The sequence below is a fragment of the Cricetulus griseus genome (genome assembly GCF_003668045.3).
Source record: "Cricetulus griseus strain 17A/GY chromosome 1 unlocalized genomic scaffold, alternate assembly CriGri-PICRH-1.0 chr1_1, whole genome shotgun sequence".
Classification (NCBI taxonomy): domain Eukaryota; kingdom Metazoa; phylum Chordata; class Mammalia; order Rodentia; family Cricetidae; genus Cricetulus; species Cricetulus griseus.
This window is the reverse complement of record NW_023276807.1, coordinates 117816016-117840644: the sequence shown is the minus strand read 5'-3', so window position 1 is coordinate 117840644 and position 24629 is coordinate 117816016.

The following is a 24629-nucleotide window of genomic DNA, read 5'->3' as shown; positions in this document are numbered from 1 at the left end:
GATGTAGAACACTTTTTTATATGTCTTTCAGTTGTTTTAGATTCCTCTATTGAGAATTTTCTATTTATTTCTGTACCCCACCTTTTAATTGGGTGGTTTAGTGTTTTGGAGACTATCTTCTTGAGTTCTTTATATATTTTGGAGATCATCCCTCTGTCAGATGTGGGGTTGGTGAATATCTTTTACAAGTCTGTCAGCTGCTGTTTTGTCTTGCTGACTGTCTCCTTTGCTTTACAGAAGCTTCTCAGTTTCAGGAGGTCCCATTTATCAATTGTTGACCTCAGTGTCTGTGCTACTGATGTAATACTCCTTAGTATAAAATGATGGCTTCCTCATTAAGAACAGTTTTTCCCTTTTAACCCTAGATCAGTTATCTAGCCTTTATTGAATGTGCTAAGTTGAACTGCTCAGTGCTTCAGGACACATCTGCTAGAAGATCCAACTCCTTGAATTATATCCACCAGTCAGCCTTCTCTCTATCTTCAACTACAATTACCTTTGGCACACACCCTGCGAGGTCTTGGTGTTCAGCCTAAATGAGTATATGAACTCCTGTTTTCCTTGTTGTTTTGTTTTCCTTAACAAATCTGAGTTATAGCCATTGTACCCCTTTCCCAACATCAGATGTATGGATAAAACTAGATGTGTGAGACAAGGAAAACATTCCTAGACTTTGTCTTCTTAAATCCTACTACTGTTCTAATCCTCTGTTTCATGAACTCAGCCATGTATGTGTATAACAGATACACAGAAGCTAGAGAGATCTGGGGATTTCTCATCTGATAGTTTCAGTGTCAGATTAGAAATGACCACCCTGCTGCTCATTCATATGGACTACTGCCACATGAAGACTGGCCTTCTTAAAGCACACATACAAAACTGAAATTACCATGGAAAATATGGCCATGTTGGAGAGACATGTTTATATCAGTATGTGCCCAAAATAAGTGGGATTATCATGTTGAAGATAGTTGAAAACATACAAAATAATGCTACATTTCATGTGTGTGCCTTGCTTACAGCTATCTTAGGGTGTTTAGTCTGTGTAAAATAGACTACAATATTATTTATAGAAAGCACATATGATATGGTAGAAGTGGTACTGAAATAACTTAAACACAATTGGCTTGAGAAATTGAGCCAAAGACTGTAGCCCATTTGCTGTGATCTGAGTATGTTTGGTGTCCTGTCCCTTGAGGGTCTATTGTGATCAAATATTTGTCCTCAGACTCTCATTGTTTGGCAGGCAGTAGATCCTTTGGGAGTTGGAGCTAAGTGCATTTTCGTCTCTTGTACATCTCCTTAAAATTGTGATATTAGAAGCAAGCCTAACCATGCCTATTTCCTTCTCTCTTGTTTCCCTGACCACAATGTACATCTTACTCTGCATCTTCTCCTCTAACCACTGTCTGCCCTCTACCATAGGCTCCTCACATTTGCCAGGGCCAGGGTCTAGGAGATTTAGCCTTCCAAACCTTGAGCCAAATAAAACTCCACTCTTCATAGGAAGTTTCCTCATGAATTTCATTATAGTAACAATAACAAAAAGTACCTAATGAGCCATCTTTGCATTATTATATAGTCTCAGGGAACATTTAAACATTAATCTTATGTGAATCATGCACCAAATCCACTATTAGTCAAAGCTTCACAGAATTTTTACACTGCAAGTACTATGGAAAGGGGTTTTCTTAAAGCTTTTAGTAGTATTTATACCAAATTTAGCTTTTCATTTGATATATAATCATTTGTTCAATATTTGCATTTGCCAAGTAAAACTAAGACAATCAGCCTTTCTAAATGCAATAAAACTTTTATTTTATGAACATATTCAGAATACCAAAGTCACAAACTAAAGACAAGTGACAACATCCTAATGAGAGGAAATGGCCTTATGGATGTTGTTTCAGATATAGTTAACTCTCATAGCACAAGGAAGGTCATGACAGTTCCTTCTCTTTTCCTTCCGACTTGATCTTTCTTCTCCTTGTAACACCACATGCCACAAAATGCTTTGACTTGGGACTCTCCTTGTTTTTTCTATGTGTGTGGCTGAGGCAGAGTCTAGCAGTCTTAAGTGTATGTCATTCCTTTCTTCCTTGCTCATATAGGAAAACTTATACTTTCCTGTCTGCTGTGTTAGTCATACTTCACTATGATAAATGCCCAAGAAAACTAAGGGGAAGAGAGATTTATTTTGGCTCATGGGTTCAGTGGTATTGTTCAGTTGTACCAAGGAAGGTATGTTGGAATAAAGCTGCTCACATTATGGCAACCATGAAAAAGGAGTTAATCCTAGGAGACTTTCTTTTTTATCCCCTTTTCCATCTGGGACCTCAGGCTATAGGATGGTGCAGCCTACTTCCACCTTAGTCCACCCCCTGGGACACTGTTAATGTAATGTGCTTTAATAATATCTTTAGTGGTTTTCAATTCAGTCAGGTTGACAACCAAAATAAATCATCACACTCTTAGAATTAGAAAAAGGATAGTAGGTCATTGGCTTTTCTAATTTAGTTAATAAACAACCTTCATATTGATAAAGATTGAAAAGAGACAGTACATAACTGCTTTGATTTGTCCAGGTTTAGGTCTAAAGGCCATGCTTACAGGCAGAAGCATAATGCTGTTACTCTCCACAGTATCCAGGGGTATTTAATGTGAACTAGTAAATAAACACTTTCAAAAAGATGGATTCAGCTTCTAAGATTAGCTAGTCATATATATGGCTCACTGAAATGTACCTAGCAATTGATTGTATGGCAAAACTCTGGGTTCATTTGCTAAAGAATAACCTTTCAAAGAACCGTCTTTTGTTAATGCCATGTGAAACAGTATTACAAGTATCTCACTTTTTTTCTCAGTGTTGAGGGTGTGAGGGTGGTGCTGGGTAACACAGACAATACCAAACTGGGGAGGGGGCCCTTTAAATAATATGTTTTATAATTATGCCTGAAATCCAATAAGAGAGTAGTTGGTTATACCCATAACAGTCATCAATATTACACCAGTGGACAGGTATTGCCCAACAATTTGTATAAAAGAATTCTTGAAGAGAAAAGTGATATAATCCAATTTGTGCTTCCAAAGAATGTTATATTGTACTTTATTCATCAAGAATGGGAGGAGGAACACAGTAGGAGATCACTGAGATTCTGGTAAGGAGATGGAAGACTTGTGTTCAGTTGGTCCAAGTGGAGTCTCTTCATAGTTTCAAGATTGACTGAAGAATGCTAGTTGAAGAAGTGAGAAGAGAAGGAAAGAGAGGTAAAACAAGACCTATGAACTTAAATTATAGTATGAAGTCACATACAAAGCAAAAACTCCTTTGCCTTGAAACCAGTGAATTTTGTTAATCCAAGCACCATTCCTATTGTTATTCTTGGGAAAAATCATCCTTAATGAAGAATGATAAACTTTGTAATATTCGAAAGAGGAAAGCCTTGCTAAACTTAACATGGAAACTACTCAGAGGACAAAGCAGAGTCTAGAACTTTACTGCCTCAGTAATGGGTGACAAAAATAATCTTTAATTTATATGTACTTTTAACTTCAGCCATAATTTTGATTTTCCTGAACAGTTTGCATTGCTCTAAGAAGCAGAGTTGCCATTTGTGGCACTGAAGTTATAGGACAAGATGACAGTTGGCTCAGTGGGAGGAAGAGACAGCTTTGTGTAAAAGAAAGAGTATCAGAATTCTCTGTTCAGGGAAGAAATTAATCAGTTTCAGTGTTTAGCAAACTAGACTGAGATGGTGGCTCTTTATTATCAGAGCCCCATTTGTGACTAAGTATACATAGAATATGTGTGTGATTGAATTGAACATGGTGGGCATCTAAGTGAAAGCTTGAGGTATAAATTTCCTTTTGAAGATAAAGGAAATGTTATTGTCACTAGAAATAAGAAACTATGCATGATAATCCAATGATCTTCATTATGCAAAAGATATTGTGGAATAAAGATTTCCACCCTTCTAAAAATTATATACTTATTTATGTGAGATAATATAATTTACATTATTTTAAGAAAAATAGTAAAAAGTGATAACTCATTTGAAATTACAGATACCATAAGTGTGAAACATTTAAAAGGATTCAAAATTCTCAAAGCTATTCCTTGATCTTGCATGTACAAAGTTTCCTTTTGATTATATTTGAAGCAATACCTTTTTGAATTATTTCCTAAGCTACCTACATACACACTAATAGCTTTACCCTTGTTATAGATGCAAAGCTCTTGCTATGCCTCCATAGTTAGTAAATGGGAAACCTATTCTTAGCAGGTAGTTAGACTAACAGCTCTGCAAAGACCAATTAAGTGGGAGATGATGGTCCTCCGAGGAACTGTGCAGACCAGTAGTGAAGGTGAGCCAAATGTTTCTTTTCTGATTATTCTCCATGCACAAATTTTCCAAAAATCTCTCTTAGTTTTCCATTGTGCACATGAATAAATATTTCAGAAACAAGTTGTCAGAAGATTGCTTCTTTATATTTCTTACATAAACTCCTTTTGGTATTGAAGCCTATATTTGGTAAGGCTCCTTTAAGAAAGAGTAGTGCTTCCCAGAGTATTCACTGGATTTGACGTTGCTTTGGGAGTTGGCTGTTAGAAACTAGGTCATATGTTACAATTCTACTTCTCAACTCCTTTGTGTTTATTATTACATCATAATGTATGTTTTTTATTTTACAGAATTTTTAAACTTCAATATTAATGGTAGACAACAATCCATTATAGGAGTATGGATTAGAGTTATTTAGTTTTAGTTAATAGTTACAGTATCTCTAGACACACAAGATGTCTATAAACTACCACAAGAAGATACTCTAAACTTAGTAAGAGGAAGAAAAAGTTATTGAATCTGATTAAAGTAGAAAATGTGATGCTATGTTGAAATTACATAGAGCTAACCTTCATGGTATATACATATAATTCTGGTACTTCGGAAACAGAAGCAGGACAATTCTAACTTCAAGGCCAGTCCAGGCTGTACAGAAAGATATAATGTCTGGAGCTACATAGGAAGGTAGATCTTGTCTCACAAAACCAAAGTGCTGGGGGTATAGTTCAGTGATAGTGTGAGTGCCTAGCATGTAAAAGACCCTGGGAGTGATATCCAGCAAAACACACACACACACACACACACACACACACACACACACACACACACACACACACAAACATTTCTAAATAAAAGTTGGTAGCAACAGTAAACAAAACATTTAATGGTAGTAAGTTAACTTGTTTTGGCTTCATTTTAATGTCACTTTGTTATAAGCATTATTAAAAATGCCACTGTGGTGATAAAAGCAATTTGATATGAATACAGTCAACCATTTGAGTTCAAGTAATTTCTGTGAGATCTGAGTGCCTCTGCCGCCCCAGTGCTGGGACTAAAGGCGTGCACCATCACCACCCGGCCTCTGTTTAAATTCTATGAAGAGCTGGAAGATGAATTGAAGCAGTAAGCAGGGCACTGGAGTCTTAAGTTACATTTCATCTCTGAGGAATTTAAGACATCTTCAATGTTATTCTTTGTGTTAGTAATTAGTTTGGAAGATGGTAAGAGAATTGTTTCTCAAAGTTACCATGAACTTACTTTTGTTCCTAGTCTTTTTCCTCCCATTTCGCTTTGTATTCCAAGTGCCCAGTTTATTTTCCTTTACATGAGCCCTAAGACAAGTTATTTCACCTTTGAATTTACTAGTTACCTTTCTGATATCCCTGTATCCAAAGAGGTGCAAAGGGTCATGAATGTTGAGTGTTTGTAGAAACCAGCAAGGTATTCACATGGTGCTCCTTGATGCTGTGCCAACACTGTGATACATGGTTCCACCTGAGGAGATATCAGAAAAATGAGTGGGACATAGCCTGTACTTTCTTAAAGGGGCAGATACTCTTCATATATGGTGAACTTTAACAATTTGAGAAAGGTGGTGCAGTGTTGCTCGGTCTGTTAGAAATTTGATTTTTTCAATGTATTTGATTTAAATTGTTTTAAACCAGGGATATAGGGTGCTTTCCTGCCATGCTCAAAGTCTGGCATTCAATCTAGCACTGCAGAAAACTGTGTCATAATTAATGCCTACTTATAGCCAACATACAGAAGAAGATAGAAGCGGGAATATCAGGAGTTCATGTTTATCCTTAACTATATAGTGAGTAGAGACCAGCCTGTGCCACAAGAGCCTTGTGTCAAAAAGAAAAAAAAAATTAAAAGGCAGTCTATGGGGCCTCTTGCAGTAAAACCAGTATTTATTACTAGTGCACAAGTGGACTTTGGGAGCCCATTCCCCCATGGAAGGATACTCTCTCAGTTTAAATACAGAGAGGTGGGGAGGGCGTAAGCAAAGTGACAGACTTTGATGATCCCCCATGAAAGACCTTACTCTTCCTGCGCAGTAAATGGGAGAATGGGATGGGAGTGGGGGCAGGAAGGGCCTGGGGGAGCACAGGAGACTGGGAGGGAGAGGGAACTGGGATTGATATGTAAAATAAGATTGTTTCTAATTTAACTTAAATAATAATATAAAAAGAAACAATTTAGTTAACAGGCCTCCTTGACAATAGTAACAGCAGAGGGTCAAAGTTTACTTATACTTTTATAGTAATTCTGGTGAGCAGGGGTAGTCATGGGGATGAGTAGAAGGATAAGGGTGCAGGTATGAAGTTTGGACTACAGAACTCAGAGAATTTTGTTTTCATGATGAAAAGTGATGAATGCAAAGATGCTTGGCTGCTCAAGTTAAGTATTGGCTGACCAGATGGACTATAAAGGCAAGCAGTGCAAGGAGTTCTTGAGAGACCATTGAGGGTGGACTGGAGACCTTCAGGAAACAAAACAAGAAGGATCCAGCAGCTAACTGTGTATGAATAAGGACATGAAGACAACATGAAATTGCAAGTTTCTCTGGGGTTCCTAAGGCAAATATACTGCTGGGCTCAGGTGGAAGGTGCATATTTTTAACAGTTATCTGAAATCCAATTATCTGCCTTCCGTAAGTGCAGACAGCACTTCTGAGCACACAGAATAATTACACCATGTATGGGCTGCGTTTTGATTTTTCAATCAGAGGCTATGCTGATGCCATTGCTACATTTGCTCGAAAGGTCACAGCTTCATTGGTTTAGACTCTGGGAAGCAGAGATGAAAATAGAACAGCAGAGTGATTTTGTAAAGCAGATGGGGGAAAAGCTAACGGAGGTCACTCTACAGTTTCTGGCAAGAGAGTAGACAGGGAGGCAAAGTTAGGAACCAAAAATGTTCATGTAGACTGTGACGCTAACAAAATGAGAAAGGGTGCAGCTGTGGTTATGTCCTAATCTGGGAGGAGATTGGTAATGCAAATTGAATATCCTGTGGTTCTCTGTTAAGTTTCCTTCTAGGATAAAACATTTTAATTGCTTTTGATACCTTGAAGATAGACATTATCTTAATTTGAGAAAAAATAAAATCTGGGAAATATTTGACATGAGTATAGAGCAATGGTCATCTTGATTCAGTGGCAATTGACAGATGATACAAGGAAGGCTCCAATGATGAAGTACTGATTAAGTCATAATTCAAAAGCATTGCACAGTTCAACATAACAGTAGCTCATAATATGATTTCAGAGAGTCAGTCTTGTGGAAGTTAGAGATGATTGACATTTTCCAAACAGAAGACATAAAGCAAAGATGTTTCAAGAGTCAAACCCAGACAGTTTAGAAGTCTTGTAGGTTGTAGAACCATACAAAACAGGCAGACATCCTCTAAAGTTGATTAGCACTGATGTGCCCACTCTGCTCCAAGGAATAGGGGCAAACCCATGGGTACAAAGGCAGCTCTGCTTACACTCAGTGGGTGATGAAACAAAACAGAAAGACAGGAATGTGGGAGAGGGATTTGTTGCAGAGCATTGGGGAAAGAATAGATATGGGAGGGTATAGGGGGGAGTGGTCATAGGTACAGGTGTCAGGGTCTCTCCCTACAGGAGGGAGATAAGAGATGGCAAAGGTGATAATAACCAAAATACATCATTTATGTACAAAATTGTCTCTAGAACAAAAACTAAGGTTTTAAAAGAAATTATTTTAATAAAAATCAACTATATAAGTAAATATTCTCAGAGTATGATAGTAATGTTAAAAACAAAAACAAACAAAAAACCCAAACCCAAACAAATAAAAAAACATGTACCATGTAAAGTCCCAGACAGAAAAAATTCCATCACAGAGCAGGTGCATACATATTATTAATATTATTAGTAGCAGTATCATGAAAGTTCAGCCAACAGCTTAGACTTGTTTCTAACTAGCACTTGTAGCTTAAATTAACTCATTTCTCTTAATTTACTTTCTGCCTCAAGGGTTTATTAACTTTACTCTGTACTGCCCATGCTGTTTTTATACTTCCTCCATATCTGGCTTTATACCCTGGCTTCTTTCTACCAACATCCTCTCTGCCACATAAACCAGAACAATGGCACTAATGATGGACATGTTAACATGAAAGGGGGGAAAATCCCACAGAGCTCTACCCATAGACAAAGAACCTCAGGTAACTAATGACTACAGAGAGAAGGATAATTAACCTCTCCCAAGGAAGATCCCCAGGATTGTTTATCCAGGGCAGAGTGATCACCCTAAAATACTGTGTACACAAACAAGAAACCAAACACAGCAGAATGTATTTATATATCTGTCCACACACATACATACATTTATATGTAAAATAATAAAATCCAGGCTGGAAATCTTACCAGTTTGAAAGTGGAGATCATGGAAGGAGTTGGAGAGAGGAGTCTTTGGATGACCAAGCACAGCCCTCTGTATTCAGGCTGAGTAAGGCAATCCAGCATGAGGGATACATTCCCAAGAGCCAGCCAAAGTATGGAGACAGCCCCTGTTCCCATTGTCAGGAGTACTACAAATAGACCAACTATACAACTATTACATGTATGTAGAAGGCCTGGATCAGTCCCATGCAGGTGTCCTGGTTGCTGATTCCGACTCATTGAGTTCCCATGAGCCAGACTGACCATTTATGTGGATTTTCCTCTGATGTCCATGAATGCCCTGGCTCCTATTATTCTTCCTCCCACTCCTCAGCAGGACTTCTCAAGCTCATCTCAATGTTTGGTCATGTGACTTTGAATATGCCTCCATTGGTCACTGGATGAAGGCTCTCTGCTGACAACCAGGGTAGTCACCAATCCTATCATATTGGATAGCCAGTTCTAACTATGCATCCACTGCTTCCAGGAGTGTTAGCTTAGTCCTTCTTTGTAGATTTGTGCAAATTTCCCTTGCATCAGGGTTCTACCCAAGGCAGTAAAGGCCCCCTTTCTAGTCATCTTTCTCAGTATTCTCTCCCTCTGCCTACCCCCAACCCAATCCCTCGAGTTCCCATGCCCACACTCTCCCAGTCCAGTCAGGACATCTCTTTTATTTCCCTTTTCCTGGGAGATCCATACATCCATCCCTTCCCTGGGCCTTCCTTGTTACCTAGCTTCTCTGGATCAGTGGATGGCAGCATGGTTATCCTTCATAGTTAATATCTATTTATGAATCAGTACATGCCATTTTTGTTTTTCTGGGTCTGGGTTATCTCACTCTGGACATTTTTTTCTAGCTCCACTCATTTGCCTGCAATTTCATGATGTCATTTTTTAACAGCTGAGTGGTACTCAATTGTGTAAATGTACCACATTTTCTTTATCCATTTTTCAGTTGCAGGATATCTAGGTTGTTTTCAGGTTTTCACTATTACAAAGCTGTTATAAACATAGTTTAGCAAGTGCCCTTGTGGTGTAATTGAGCATCCTATGGGCATATGCCCAGGAATGGTATAGCTGGGTCTTGAGGTAGATTGATTCCCAATTTTCTGCGAAACCACCATATTGATTTCCAAAGTGGCTGTACAAGTTTGTATTCCCACCTACAATGGAGGAGTTCTCCTCTTGTTCACATCCTTGCCAGCATAAACTGTCACTTGTATTTTTAATCTTAGACATTCTGTGTTATGGAATAATCTTTTTGTATACTGTGAAGATATGTTACTCTGATTGCTTTAATAAAAAGCTGGGTGGGAAGGGGTAGTACTTTAGAGAGGGTGGTGATGGGAGGAGGTTGCAGGGAGAGGAATACATTTGAAATACATTGTGTGAAATTTTCTAAGAATTAATACATGCATTGTTGAAAATAACAGATAATAAAACACACTTATTATTTTCTTAAAAAGAAGCACAGATCGACGGGCATTGGTGGCGCACGCCTTTAATCCCAGCACTCAGGAGGCAGAGGCAGGCGGATCTCTGTGAGTTCGAGGCCAGCCTGGTCTCCAGAACCAGTGCCAGGATAGGCTCTAAAGCTACACAGAGAAGCCCTGTCTCAAAAAACAAAAACAAAAAATAAACAAAAAAAGAAGCACAGATCAAATAATGAAGATCACATGAGAGGTAACTCTTAGAGGTTAAGAAACAAACTCAAGGAGCTGGAGAGATGGCTCAGCGGTTAAGAGCAATGCCTGCTCTTCCAAAGGTCCTGAGTTCAATTCCCAGCAATCACATGGTGGCTCACAACCATCTGTAATGATATTTGGTGCTGAACACTGTACACATAATAAATAAATAAATCTTAAAAAAAGATAAAAAAGAAACAAACTCAAGGAAAGTTAAATGACTTGCTGATGTCCTCACAGCTAGCTTTTATCTTGATGATCAGTTCTTTCCTTGCTCAACAGTGTTTTTAGTTTGATAACCCACAGTGGTGCTTTTCTCAGGCAAAACTCTCATCTTGTTGCCTGATAGATTAGCAAAATCACTTTAATGCTTGGTTTGATATATGAATTTGGATTGATTGTGCAATGGAAGCACACTGGGCCCAAAAACCAGAGGTCAATGGATTGAAACCATCCTCTGCTACAAACTGAGTAAAGGAATTTGGTTTGATCATGTGCTGAAATGTGTTCACCAGTGTGTTGTTACTACAGAATAAAGCCATTGGTAGACAATCTGCCCTTCCTGGATTAGATTAGTGTCCATAATAGGGGGTGGTGACTCAAAGCTGTGCCCCTTTCTATCACATGGCTCATAGTGAGAACATTCCATTCGGTGTTCTATAGTATCAGTACTTTCAGTAGTCTCTCACAAACTCTCAAAAGTCTTGGCACCTTGAGCTTATAATTAATGGCTTCCAAAACTGTATTATTTGGTTCATAATCTTCCTAGCCCATGGTATTTTGTTATAGTAGCCAGGGAGACTAAGACAGCTGTTTTGTCTTTTCCTATCATAACATGCATTGATTCATTCTGAATTGAACACATGAAATGCTCAATGGACTTTAACTGAATGAACAAGTGATGAACAAAATGCTGACTTTCATTAATGAGAAGACAAGTTCTTTTATGAACTCAATAATACTATACAACTTAGCATCCTGAGTTTGATCATCACTCAGTGATAAACCAAACCAAACTTTTCTGAGGTCTTTATCTCTCAAGCCAATGCATTGCCTACTGTGTCTAACATAGGATCTAAAATTTTCAAATTAAAGGACAGAGATTTCTTTCTGAAGAACTCCAAAGGCAACCCTGTAATTCTGAGCTCTCACTACAACCCCAGGAAAGTGGGAGAGCATCTGGGCTGATTTAAAATTAGGCACAATCATCTCACAATTCAAGTGACTTGCTTTAATTTCTTCTAATAAAGAAATCGAAGAAATCTAGTTATTTTTACAACTGTTCTTGAAGGAATTGTCTTTCACTCAGTCAGGTGCATACACCTGTATTAAATTGTAAAGATGTTCAGGGAAGGATTGGTGGTTGTGCATTAAAAATCTTTCTCTAAATTGTCAACTATCAATATTCCAGTTTACCTATGCTTCTGTGAGAAGATGGAAGATCAAGATTTTGGAATTTTTTTTTTGAGTGGATTAGGTCAAAGGTGAATGATCAAAATCTCAGAATTCCCATTAAAGCTATAAATAGTGAATCTTAGAAAATTAATCTAGAACTGCATACAGAGTAAACTCGGGCATACCAGATGTGGGGAAGCATTTCTGGTGTGATTTGTTTCATGTTCTGCAATGTGGTACTCACCCCACAGGACTTCCAGGGAACTTAGTATTCTTAGCTGGCTTCACACTCCCTCTAATTAGGAGCATTTAGGCTTATGTTTACTGTGCTAGGAAGCATTGACTTAAATCTACCCTATTAGCAAATAGAGTTTTCCTGTTTGTTTTGTCGCTTTGGTCTACTGAAGTTCGATTTAAGCTATTTCTAATTAAATTAAATGTGAATGAGGAAAGACTGTGAGATGAGGTACACAGTCTGGGCTTGTTCCAGAATCTTACTCCCATAACTGAGCTGAGATTTTCAGAGATTGTGTGTGGACTTGTGGAAATGAGGGGCTGGACTTTCTTCCAGTATGGGACATTCCTGAGCTTCAGGCCTTGTAACAGGTATCCAGCAAAGATCATATGAATACTGAAGATAGTCTGATTCTGGAAACCTCACCAGCCAGACTTCCATGACTTCCCTAGCATAGCAAGGAACATCATGGGAAGAACCCACACACTTTCATAGGCAATCACTTCACTGGATTGAAAGGATAAATTTTCGTTTTGTCTGTTTTACTGAACGTCATTTGTAGGAAGACAGGAACCTCTTTGTTTTATATTGTATTTCTTATTGGCTTTTAACACTCTACTATTTTTGGTGTTCTAGACTAGGAAAGACAAATATTTATTTGTTAAGTGAAATCAAGCAAGTCCAAGGAACACATTCTAGGGTATCATTCCTCCCTTAACCCATGCAAATAACAACTTATTTATTAACTTAAAGGTTTATAGTGTTTTTAATTGTGAATATAACACAAGCATCATAGTGTATTGAGTATATATTGATATAATAGATCATGATATAATATAAACAGTAAAAAAGAATAAAATATAATATACCAAAATAAGGTATAGATAATATGAATGACATAAAAATACTGAAAATCATTCACTGTGACTTACTCAAAGGACATCAGATAATACCAATAGATGAGCTTTTGTTACTCTATTTTGTTACTCTAGATAAAAAATTTTAAATGACAGATGTATAAAAATACTCAAATAAAAAAGATCTGGAATCAGCCCATTTTGTGGCTTTAGTTAACCCATTTTCTCAAGACCTGATTTTCTCACCTTTAAGGTATTGCTCTGCCTACTTATGGATTATAATGACAATATGATGACTTTTAAGAACATTGTATGTATGCACTTTTAGTTTGGTTTTCAGTATTTCAAACTTGTGGGGCAGGAATTATCTTTATCACTTAACATATGAAGAACTTGAAGCTCCAGTGACCTTTCCAAATATTCTTTTACACAACAGAAGAGAGACATCTTAGAAGCATTTAAAAGGAACATGCCAAACATAATTGTAAAAATTCATGGATTCAAGAATGGGCCAGGATTCTCCACAGCATACATTAGAAACCATATACCAAATAGGAAGAAAAACAGCAGCAGCTAAATTCTGGCTATTCCAGACTCTTCCCTGAGGATACCAATCATGGCAGGTCTACGATTCACACTGGGGATGCATCCTAGGCATCACAGGGTAAGAAGAGAGATGCTGGGCGATTGGATCCAACACACTGTGCAAGATTTAGAACCTAGGCAGTCAGCTTGAATTTCCATGCAAGAACACTCTGCCTTTATGCTTTACAAAATATTTATGGAAAGGAAATATGTAATTATTGTGTCATAGACCTGTGGTTTTTTACTCTAACATTCTTATAAAAATATATTCATATCTACCTGTTGTATCGCAGAGTTATTACTGATCTGCAGGAGAAAATGTACCTCTGCACTCAGTCCATCTAACCAGCCAAAACACCAGCTCCTCTTGTCCAAAGCTAACAATCTACCATTGCAATTTCCTAGTACAGTCAGCTGGAACACATGGCTTCCTTGCTTTGGACAATATAGTCCCAAAACAATATATATATATATATATATATGTTGGGAGGTGTAAGATATATTTGTTCCTGTTTTTTTAAGAGAGAGACAGATAGAGACAGAAGCACAGAGACATGCAGAGCAAGAATGTGTCTGTGCTATTATTCCTTTAACCTTCGAATATTGCACACAGACTTTAATGCAGAATTACTTTCAGCCCAGCATTATCATCATTAATTTATTATTGCTATTATTATTAATCACTCTTCTGTACTTTCTCAGTGGGAAATTTAATGCAATGCAAGTTAAATGTTTGAGGCTGTATGTAGGAAGGGTTGAAAAGCCAGTATTTGTTTTGTTATCCATTGCTGCAAGAAGCATCCCTGGCTACATGAGATTGTCCTCTGTTTAGTGGTACCTTCATTAGAACACCCATCACACCTCATTTCAATTCCCTTTTAAACTTTCTCTCACACTAGCCTGTAAGAACAGTTTTATTTTTGAGACCATAATATAATTACAACATTTCTCCCTCCCTTTCCCCCCTTCAAACCCTCTCATATACCCTTCCTTCAAATTCATGACATCTTTTCTTGCATACATTTATGTATATCTTCCTAAGCTAAGCTGCTCAGTCTGTATAATTTTAGTTGTATGCATATTTTTCAGGGCTGAGAATTTGGCACTGGACAACCAGGGAAGACCACCTCTCATGTTCTCAGTTTATCTCAAGCTGCTTATTGTTCTTTGTGTAGTGTTGAGGCCTCATGACTTTTCCTATCCTCTTTGGGATATCCATTGTTGTTGTCTGTTTTCATCTCACATTTTGGCAGTCATGTTGGTGAGATTCTGTGGGTGCAGCTTTTGATGTTACCAGGATACATAATCTCACAACAATCTCTCTGATTCCCTGACTCTTATAATTCCACTACTCCCATTTTTTTCAGTGCACCCCAAGTCTTATATGGAGGAATGTTTTGTAAATTGGGACTGTAGCCTCTAAGAATTTTAATATTAGAGATGATTTTGAAACATTGTAGGAACCAAGTACAGAACTGTTAAATTGTTGTAAAATATATTAGGCTATATTCATTTATTTTCCCAACAGTGCCTTTTGGGCATTTCCACATGATGTGGCAAATGCTCCAGTTGATTGCATATATGGAACAAAATATTTCTTAAATTAGAACCTTTCTTTTTAAAAGAAGAAGAATGCATCTCTTGGGCTCTATTAATATGAATGTGGGAGATAAAAGGTACATGTACTTCTGTTTACTGAGATAGAATGAAATCTCAGTAAAGGGTCCTGGTACCATTTAAATTTCAAAACATTTCTAACTATACCTAGATCTATTGCAATACACATAAATCCTTACAATGTTATATAAGTTGTTGCTTTTGGGGAGTGTGATATTCTTCACACACAGAGGGTGCCATTCTTGACACAAAGACATGAAATAATGGACTCAGAACCAAATTGTTAAGGCATCAGTAAATTGATGTTTTGGGTATTTCCATAATCTGGTCAGGGTTCTTCTCATTGGTCATCCAAATACCTATCTGACAAAGAATGATTATGACTCAGAGGTTTAAGTTTGTAGGCTTTGTCTTTTGTGTCCATGGTATATGTTATTCAGAATGAGGTTGGAGATATTCTTATATTCCTCTAAACCAGCACCTGTTTATATGGAGGAGCTGGCTTTTGTGTACCTTCTCAGATTAAGGAAAGCAAAGTTTTTGAGAGTACAGAAACCTGTTTGAATTCCCAATGTGATATCCAGGGTGCCTTTCTAAGTTTTAGGATTTCATCTATGTAATTGGAATTTGATTGAGTTCCCTTGGTACTTGACCTGACTTCCCTTTCTTCCCTCCCAGCTGCCATTGTTGTGGCTTCTCTTTATCTTTAGGTTCCTCAAAGTTAAGCAGACAGCACTTATTGCTTCTTTTCCTTCTTGGTCTTGCTTTTTTCTACAGTGCCTCTCCTTAGACACATGACTTGATAACATAGTCAAGTATCAGCATGACCAAGTTATTAGTTCTTTTCATCACAATAGGTGGGATCTTTTTGCCTAGTCAGGTAACATCACTGCCTGCCCTGTGAATCCTTAAGTTCCATGATCACTAGTGCCTTTGACTTACTCATACTTGAACATCAGTATGATCAGAATCGTGAATGTTGTGTGCACACTTATTTGAAGGTCTTTTTTTTTTTCAAGACAGGGTTTCTCTGTGTAGCTTTGGAGCCTATCTTGGCACTCGCTCTGGAGACCAGGCTGGCCTCGAACTCACAGAGATCCACCTGCCTCTGCCTCCCTAGTGCTGGGATTAAAGGCATGCGCCGCCAATGCCCAGCTTGAAGGTCTTATTTCATTAGCTGAGGCTACAAGTCACAAGTGCCAGAGTACTTTTCTCATGTGACAGTGAGTTCAGTACCAAGGTCATTTCATCTTAATCCAACTGAGGTGAAATAATCAAATATTGTTTTAAAAGCCACAAACAAGGTCACCATTTCATCTAGTTTAGTAATTAGACATTTACAGGAGCATGTCTCAGCTGCCGTGGCATAGTCTACTGCCTGAGGGCTTTCATCTTTGTTATTGTTTGTTAGTTCTTTTATTTTGTATATATTTAACATCTACAATGTCCAGATATTTCTTAGGGTCATTACTAGATTATTCAAGTTTTGCTGTACATCATAGTAAAATCTATTTCAATTGTTATCCCTTGAATTTCCTTCTATTGGCATTATGTAAGAGTCTTGGAAGAATATAAATATATAAATTATAAATCCACTTTGCTATCAATGTAGTTAAATTTAAATAGTCTTCTTTGAACCCCAGTCCTATATGTGTAGTGAATATAATAAAGCTTTCATTATTAAACTGATCCATCTACTCTCTCTCACACACACATACACAATTTAAAATGTGCTAATATACAGTTGATTCACTACTTAGAGATCTGTTAGAATCACTTGATATGTGCACAAATTCCCAAGAGTAGACTCTATTCTGTGAAAGTTTTTTCACTTAATATTCTTTGTCTACAGTTAAGGTAAATTTAATAATGATATAATTTGGTATACATTCAGATAAGCACTGTTCTGTTTCTGTAAGAACTGCATGTGTGATACCTGATAAATTCATCTCTGACAGCAAAATAAAACATAGTGATCAATGTTTCCAACTGATCTTTTTTCTAGCTGGGATGGCATGAGTGCACACCAATCAGAGTTGATTTTAATCACTGATACTTTATGAAGCACAATTTCAATAATTGTTTTATTTGGATAAGAGTCTTCTTTTTTATTTGCAGGAAGATTGCAAAGATGTACTCTTATGAAATAAAGAGACATTAAGGGGAAAACCACTTATGGCATGAATGGTGAGAGGACATAGTGGGTCATCTTAATGTTCTCTCTTGATGATGCCCACTTTTTGGATGTGCATAATTGATATTGTCATCAGCACCCTCCCACTCGTTTTCCACAGTGAAGGTTAAAGGTTAGATTAGAATGTAGAATGAAGCCTCAGATAGCAAAAGACTACTAAGCCTATTCTGTTTCATACTCTAGGATACTCATTCGACACTGCAAATAAACAAACCTGCAAATAGTCAGCTAATTTAATCACAATTCTATTTATTTTATTCTACAAAGACAGAGTGTCACTTTGTAGACAAGCTTGGCCTGGGACTCTCTTGGTGGTCTAAGCTCATCTCAATGGGTAAATCCTTTTGCTTCTCAATATCTAGGATTACGGGTATGAGCCACTATGCCTGTTTAGCATATACTGTAGTGGCAAACATTTAGTTACTCATTCAATAATTATATCTTGGTCAATAGTCATCTTCATACAAGATTCGGAGACCCAGAAATTAATTATATGGCTTAATGACAGAATAGCCATGTAAGTTTGTGTAAGTCTGCCCTATACTGTTCAAATAACAAAACCATCCAACTATGTTTCCCTAAATATGTCACTGCTTTTTTCAAGAATCCACATGTCTTCTCATTACCTTGAGTTATTAAGTGCCACACCTGGACAATAGTGTTTTTATGCCATAGATACATTGGATTATAGGGTCCATATTGTACTAATATTTACCAGAAGAAATTTTCAGATGGGTTTCAGTAGGAATACTAATATGGTGAGTACCATCCAAAAGCCAACACATTTGTACAGTAATTATTAAGAGCCATGTTTTGTCAAACCAGGATTTAAGAGAATATTTAGATCCATGTTACAGTCCTTACAATTTTTTTGGAGACAAATATCAATGAATTCATTTCATGAATAAGAGACCCTAGCTTGAGAACACTTAAACAATTTTCAGGAGACCATAGATATAAGCCAAGGGTTTGAGCCAGGACAGAACTCAACAATGACTAGCAATATAATTCTGTTCTCTATGCTCTGGCTTGCCCTCCCTGCTTTTGGGGACACTCTGGACACATCTTCCTCAGCACAGTCCTATTTTGGATCTGTGTCCTGAAGGAGGTGATGCCATGGGCTTTCTATAGGATTAGTGTTTCAGTTTCAAGGAGCAAAAAGTACTAATTCATTAATGAACCTGGAGAGGCTACTGCAAAATCCATGCTACTGAGAGGTTTAGCCTTTTTAATTATCTGGAGTGAGACTTCCCACAATGCTGAACCTTCAGAAAGCAGCCAAGAAGCAAGCCCAGAAGTGAGCAAAGGTGGGAGACTCCTCTGCAGTACTGAATACATGGGTATAGACCAAAAGCCCAAATGAAATTAAGATCTGAGCATTCCAACCAGCAGGCTTCAATGGTTGGTCCTATCCCCCACCCTACCTCGCCCCATGATAATAAAGAGTAGGTAGAATTCTGACTCCAGGGAGGGGATTAATTACCAATTAGAAAACAAAGTTGATGAGAGAGAGATAATGAAGAAAAAGCAGAAGAAGGGGAGGGAGGAAGAAAGAGGAAAACAAAGGGACAGTGTGAGAGCATTGTAAATAGCAGAGAGAGTGAGGTAAGAGAACATAGCATACTTGGTATGAGTGACAACAGAGCATCAGACAACTGCTATCCTAAATATAGAATTGAAATCTCAGATCCAGAAATAAATAATTTCTCTGTTCAAGACAAAGATTAAAGAACAAAAAGCAATTTAGTTATTAGAGAAAATGTTGCTAATACTTCTAATCATATTAAATAAATACTCCCACATGCCACTTTTCATTCCTCTTCACAGTGGTGCCATGTAGTAGGTTAAGTGGATATTAAAGGTTTTCCTTTAGACATGTAGAATCCTAGTGTCTGGTCTGTTTAGTCTCTAGGGTAAGTGGGAGAGTTGAAGCAAAAAGACTCGGGTTCTTGCCCCATCCTATGCCTTTCTCCATATCGTGCTAGGTGTAATTGGTTGATATTGAAAGTCAGATAGCAGAAGATGAGTTTGCTCCTGTATAAGCTTGGTGGCATTGAATCACTGAATACACGGGTGTTTTTAAGGTAATATAATAATAGGTGATAAAAGGTCTGTGATATGAATGGCCGTGGGTGTGTGTTCAGTGTTGAATCTCCTTAACCTGACCTAGTCTGGCATATTTATTATACAAGAAGGAATAAGTACAGAAGAAAAGGTAGTATCTTATTATTACAGTTTGGTGGGTATCAGGAGTGACAACCTGATGCCCAGGGCCAGTGGCCTTTCAACAGAGGCAGGAAGCCAAAGTGACTTGCCTGCAGAGTACATAAAAGATTCTTCAAGTGAGCTCTGGACAACAGTGGCCACATGTGAATCCTGTCTTCTCTGGGCCTTGTTCCCCTTTCTTTCCAGTGAATTGGTTCCTATGGCCTTCAAATAACAGAGTTTGGATCATACCCCTCAATGGGACAATCAACATTCTTCTTGGATACTTTTGCTTGATAAATTGAAATAAACTGGCTGTTTTTTATAGTTAATTGCTCAAGATGTATATTATTTGGGGAGAGGGGCATTCTCTACCATTTTATCCATCTCTTAAAGAACACCTGTCAAACTCAGAGCAACCAGAGCCCTGGATTTCCATAGCTGAACTTCCAGAAGGTGGGATCAACTACATCATTGAAAGGCTCACTTGGTGAAACAAAAGTCCTCAGGCTACGGTGAACTCATCACCGTATTTGGTGACTCATCAAACCTAAGTCATACAAATATATGGGGGATGGCACATAATAACAGTAAGCAGAGCCTGCTGTTTGCAGCTATTAAGCATTCCTCTATGAGCTTCGTGTTGCTATTCATTCCTTTAAGAACTTCATGTTACTATCCATGAACTACATTCCATCATTAATTCCATTTGTGTGTGTATGTGTAGAAACTAAGGTATGGAGAGGTCATTGGATTTGTAAAAGATTACAGACATGGGATGAGGCAGAGCTGAGACTTGAATGAGGGTTTCTAGTTATATTCATGAACACTTCATTCTTTGTTCTTTTTTTGTGTGGAAAGCCCCCCCATATACATGAACATGTGTAACTTATACACACATATTTGCATAGGTATACAGACACTTTGTCTTTCTGCAAATGATTTCACAATATGGTTGTGATAGGTGTGAATATTACTATAGCTCCTGATGTTAAAACATCTTGACCTTCATTCTGGTGTCATGGTCAAAAATAGAAATTTCTACTAAAGGTTGAAAAGAAATAATAGGTCTAGGAATTTTACAAAGAATTCACAGAGGATCAATTACATGAATGGGTATAGTTTTTAAACATCTACTACATAGGACATGAAATCTCCCTATGATTAGCAGCTGGTTAGGTGATCAGTGATTTAGTACTTAAAAATGCTACTATACTGAAGAAATTAGAGAAGAATTATCCAGATATTTGGAGAAGACATCTCTAAGCACCCCATGTATCTTCATGTGGATGAATCTGAATTCACTTTGCAGAGTATGGCTACTCTCTTCTAACTTCAGTCACTGACTCCTTTATCAAGACACACTTGGAAGGAAAAAGGTTACCTCATATTCAGTTACTAATAACGACTATCTTAAAACAAAATTGTGTTACTTTAAAACTGTCAAGGTCTACCACAATTTTCTGTTTTGTTATGCAAATAGTTTCAAAGAAAGAGGTAAATACTTTTCAAAGGAAATCTGTTTTTATTATATCAGAAAACACATGGTCTTAGAATTGTGATTAGACCACATAGAGGGGTAGGTGGAGTTTCCAAATGGAGCTATTGTAAACCTTTTATACTAAGAGTTTATTTTTTTGAGCTAGAGTCTCATCTTTAGTTTGGCTCACTTCCAATTCACTATCTTGCTCTGGCTGGCCTTGACTTGTTGGTGAGTTTCCTTCCTTAGCCTCTGGAGTGCTAAAGATTACACTGCATTCAGTGTAATCTGAGTGCAGTTTACAGACAGGAACTACCATAATTCTCTAAGAACATTTTAGTTTTAAGCAATTGAAAAAAACATAAGAGTAACATTAGTGACTTGTAAAAATGACAGGAGATTCAAGTTTGAGTGTCCATAAATAAAGTGTTACTGGAATGCATCCACACTCATTTGCATATTGTCTGTCACTGCTTTTGTGCTATGCCAGCAAAGTTGAGTAACTATGACAGAAACTATGTAGTCCATTATGCTTAAAATGTTTGCTGCCCTTATAAAGCATTTGCTACCAATATGCTAGGAAAAAGAAGTTATGACATTGGGAAGCATTTGAAGTGCCCACGCTTAGGAAGCAGAGGTAGTGCCTAGAAACAGGAATAGAGAAGTGTGTGTGTGTGTGTGTGTGTGTGTGTGTGTGTGTGTGTGTGTGTGTGTGTGTGTGTGTGTTTGTGTGTGTGTGTGTGTGTGTGTGTGTGTGTGGTGTACTGTGTGATGTTATCTTCTGAATTAAAATGATAGAACAAGAATATATCAAAATATACTACATACTTTAGAATATTTTTGGTATGCAAAATCTTCATGATTTTAAACTACTGTACTTTCAGATTTTGTACCCACAAATTCATTAAACAACTATGGGTCATGTCAAAATTCTTTAAATACAGTATACCAACTAGTTAGTGAGCATTCTCTCATATTTTGGTATCCTATGTAATATAGAAACTATTTAAAGTATAATGGAAGACATGTGTATGTTATATGTCAATGCTGTACCATTTTCTATGAAAGAGTTAAGCATCCTTGCACCTGGTTTTGGTAGGGAGTCAAAGAAACAGGTCCTAATAGTCTGATCTGATGTAGCAGCCCCTATCAATTTCTTTACAGTATGAAAGACATTTTATGCAATGAGAGGCTTTTTAAGTGCTATGTCTTATTGAAACACACAGTTTCATTAACAATAGAGAAGGAATGGGATTTGGAGTGAGTCTGGAGTTGAATTTTCTTACAGGGTTTATGTTAATTCATGAGCATCTTTCACTCCATCAACAGACTTGGGAAGGCAAGGAGAGTAAAATCCACATTAGCTAGCAGACAATTTCGATTCCTATACTCTCCTGTAATCAATATGCAGAAATTATGGTTAGGTTTGTGTAGAAATATGATAAAGAAAGAAACACACAAAAGAAGGCAAGTAACTGAAGCTGCTGTCAATGTTGCTGTTCTTGTGTCTATTCATAACTATCAACCAGTTCTATATCCTAATCCTGTCTTTTATTTTTCAAAGAAAAAAGTGTATAAGGTATACAAAGCATGTCCAATTGTGCAGGTTGAAAACTAATAAATTCCACTAGGCCTTTTAAAAATTCTAATAAAATATTCTTTCTTAGTTACTAGAATGGCCTATGTCCTATATTCTTATGAAATGCTGTGAGTTTCTTTGACCTGCTCCATGACATTCATGCTTGAAACCATCAGACCTTTAGGAGGAAAGTATTTAAATCAATAAGTGTGAAATGAATGAATATATCACAAGCTCCTGGTGAAGAGAAATCCTTCCTCATCTGACTGTTTCTTGGAGTTACTAAGCTTGCAAGCCAAGGATGGGCAATTCATTAATGAAGGAGTTGAATGTCCTGAATATTTGTGTATTGTGGCATGTTGTGTTGTCTATATTTGTCAAAATTCTAAATAGGCTAGAGTCAACCCTGTGGGATGATCAGGACTTTAAGACCCAGTTTTACTGTCTTTGTTGACTTCCAGGTGAAGGGATTTAATGGTCATAAGCTGGGGAATCTCAAATTTTCAACTATTTCCAATGTGTCAAGTTGATCTGCATTTTTCTGCTCTTAAGCAGGATTGAAAGTGTGTCTACTATTTGTATTGAGGTTTTATTTGTTCCAGGCAGGTATTATCTCTCCACCTTCTACCCTCCAGCCATACTTCTCTGCATTTCCCCCAGGTTTTTAGCCTTCACAGAGCTGACATTTTTACTCTTCCTGGAATAGTTTTCCCATCCAGCTTGCTCTCATGATGAAAAGGATTTCTAACACTACATAGGTCTTCTACCTGTATACCTCTACTTATCTTGGCTATTTTTGTCAATGCTTTTACTGACTGGGATTTTTTTTAATTTAAATTAGAAACAAGCTTGTTTTACATGTCAACCCCAGTTCCTGCTTCCTTCCCTTCTCCCCTGCCCACCACCTACCTACTATCCCATTCCCTTTCTGCTCCTCAGGGAGGGTGAGGCCTTCCATGGGGATCTTTAGTATCTTTCATATCATTTGGAGCAGGGCCTAGGCCCTCCCCCATGTTTCTAGGCTGATAAAGTATCCCTCTATGTTGAATGGACTCCCAAAGTTCTTTCTTATACTAGGGATAAATACTGATATACTACCAAAGGTCCCATAGGTTGCCCAGGCCTCCTAAATGACACCCACATTCAAGGGGTGTGGATTGGTCCTATGTTTTTTTTTTCCAGCTATCAGTCTGAGGTCCATGAGCTTCTCCTTGTTCAGGTCAGCTGTTTCTGTTTCTCAAGCCTGGTCTTGACCCCTTGGCTCATCATTCCTCCCTCTGTGCAACTGGATTCCAGGAGTTGAGCTCAGTGTTTAGCTGTGGATCTCTGCTTCTGCTTCCATCAGCTACTAGATGAAGATTCTAGTCATGAATCTCATTATTGGGGAAGGGCATTTAAGGTAGCCTCTCCACTATTGCTAGATTGTTAGCTGGGATCATCCTTGTAAATGTCTGGACATTTCCCAAGTGCCAGATTTCTCTGATTCCCTCTATTATCGTATCTCTTTTCTTACTCTCACTATTCTTCCATGACTCAATCTTCCTGCTCCCTCATGTCCTCCTCTCCCCTCCTCTTCTTCCCTTCTTTTTCTCCTAACTCCCTCTCCCCTCCCTCCATGCTCTTAATTAGCTATTGAGGTCTTGTCCCTTTCCCCTTCTCTGAGGGACTGACAGGGAATTTTTAACAGGTCTAATTTCTAGTTGTTCTAATCAGAAAAGAGGAATGAAATCGAACTTACTTTAAATAAAATATTACTGTGCCATGATACTTTCATTTTTAGGTTGTTACCCAAGAACTCCATTTTCACAGCCAAATAAATGAATGAGTATGGAAAATTTGAGACTCAGTTCAATTATAAATGGCCATATCCTGGTAAAGTTTTTGTGAAGAATATGGAGAAGATTTGGATATTAGGTTATTGGATATTAAAGGATATTATATCCATATAATTCATTGGGTAAACAGCATCAATTGAAGACAGTATGTAAAAAAATAATAAACATGTATTTCCATTTTGTAAGCATAAGTATTTTTCAAGTG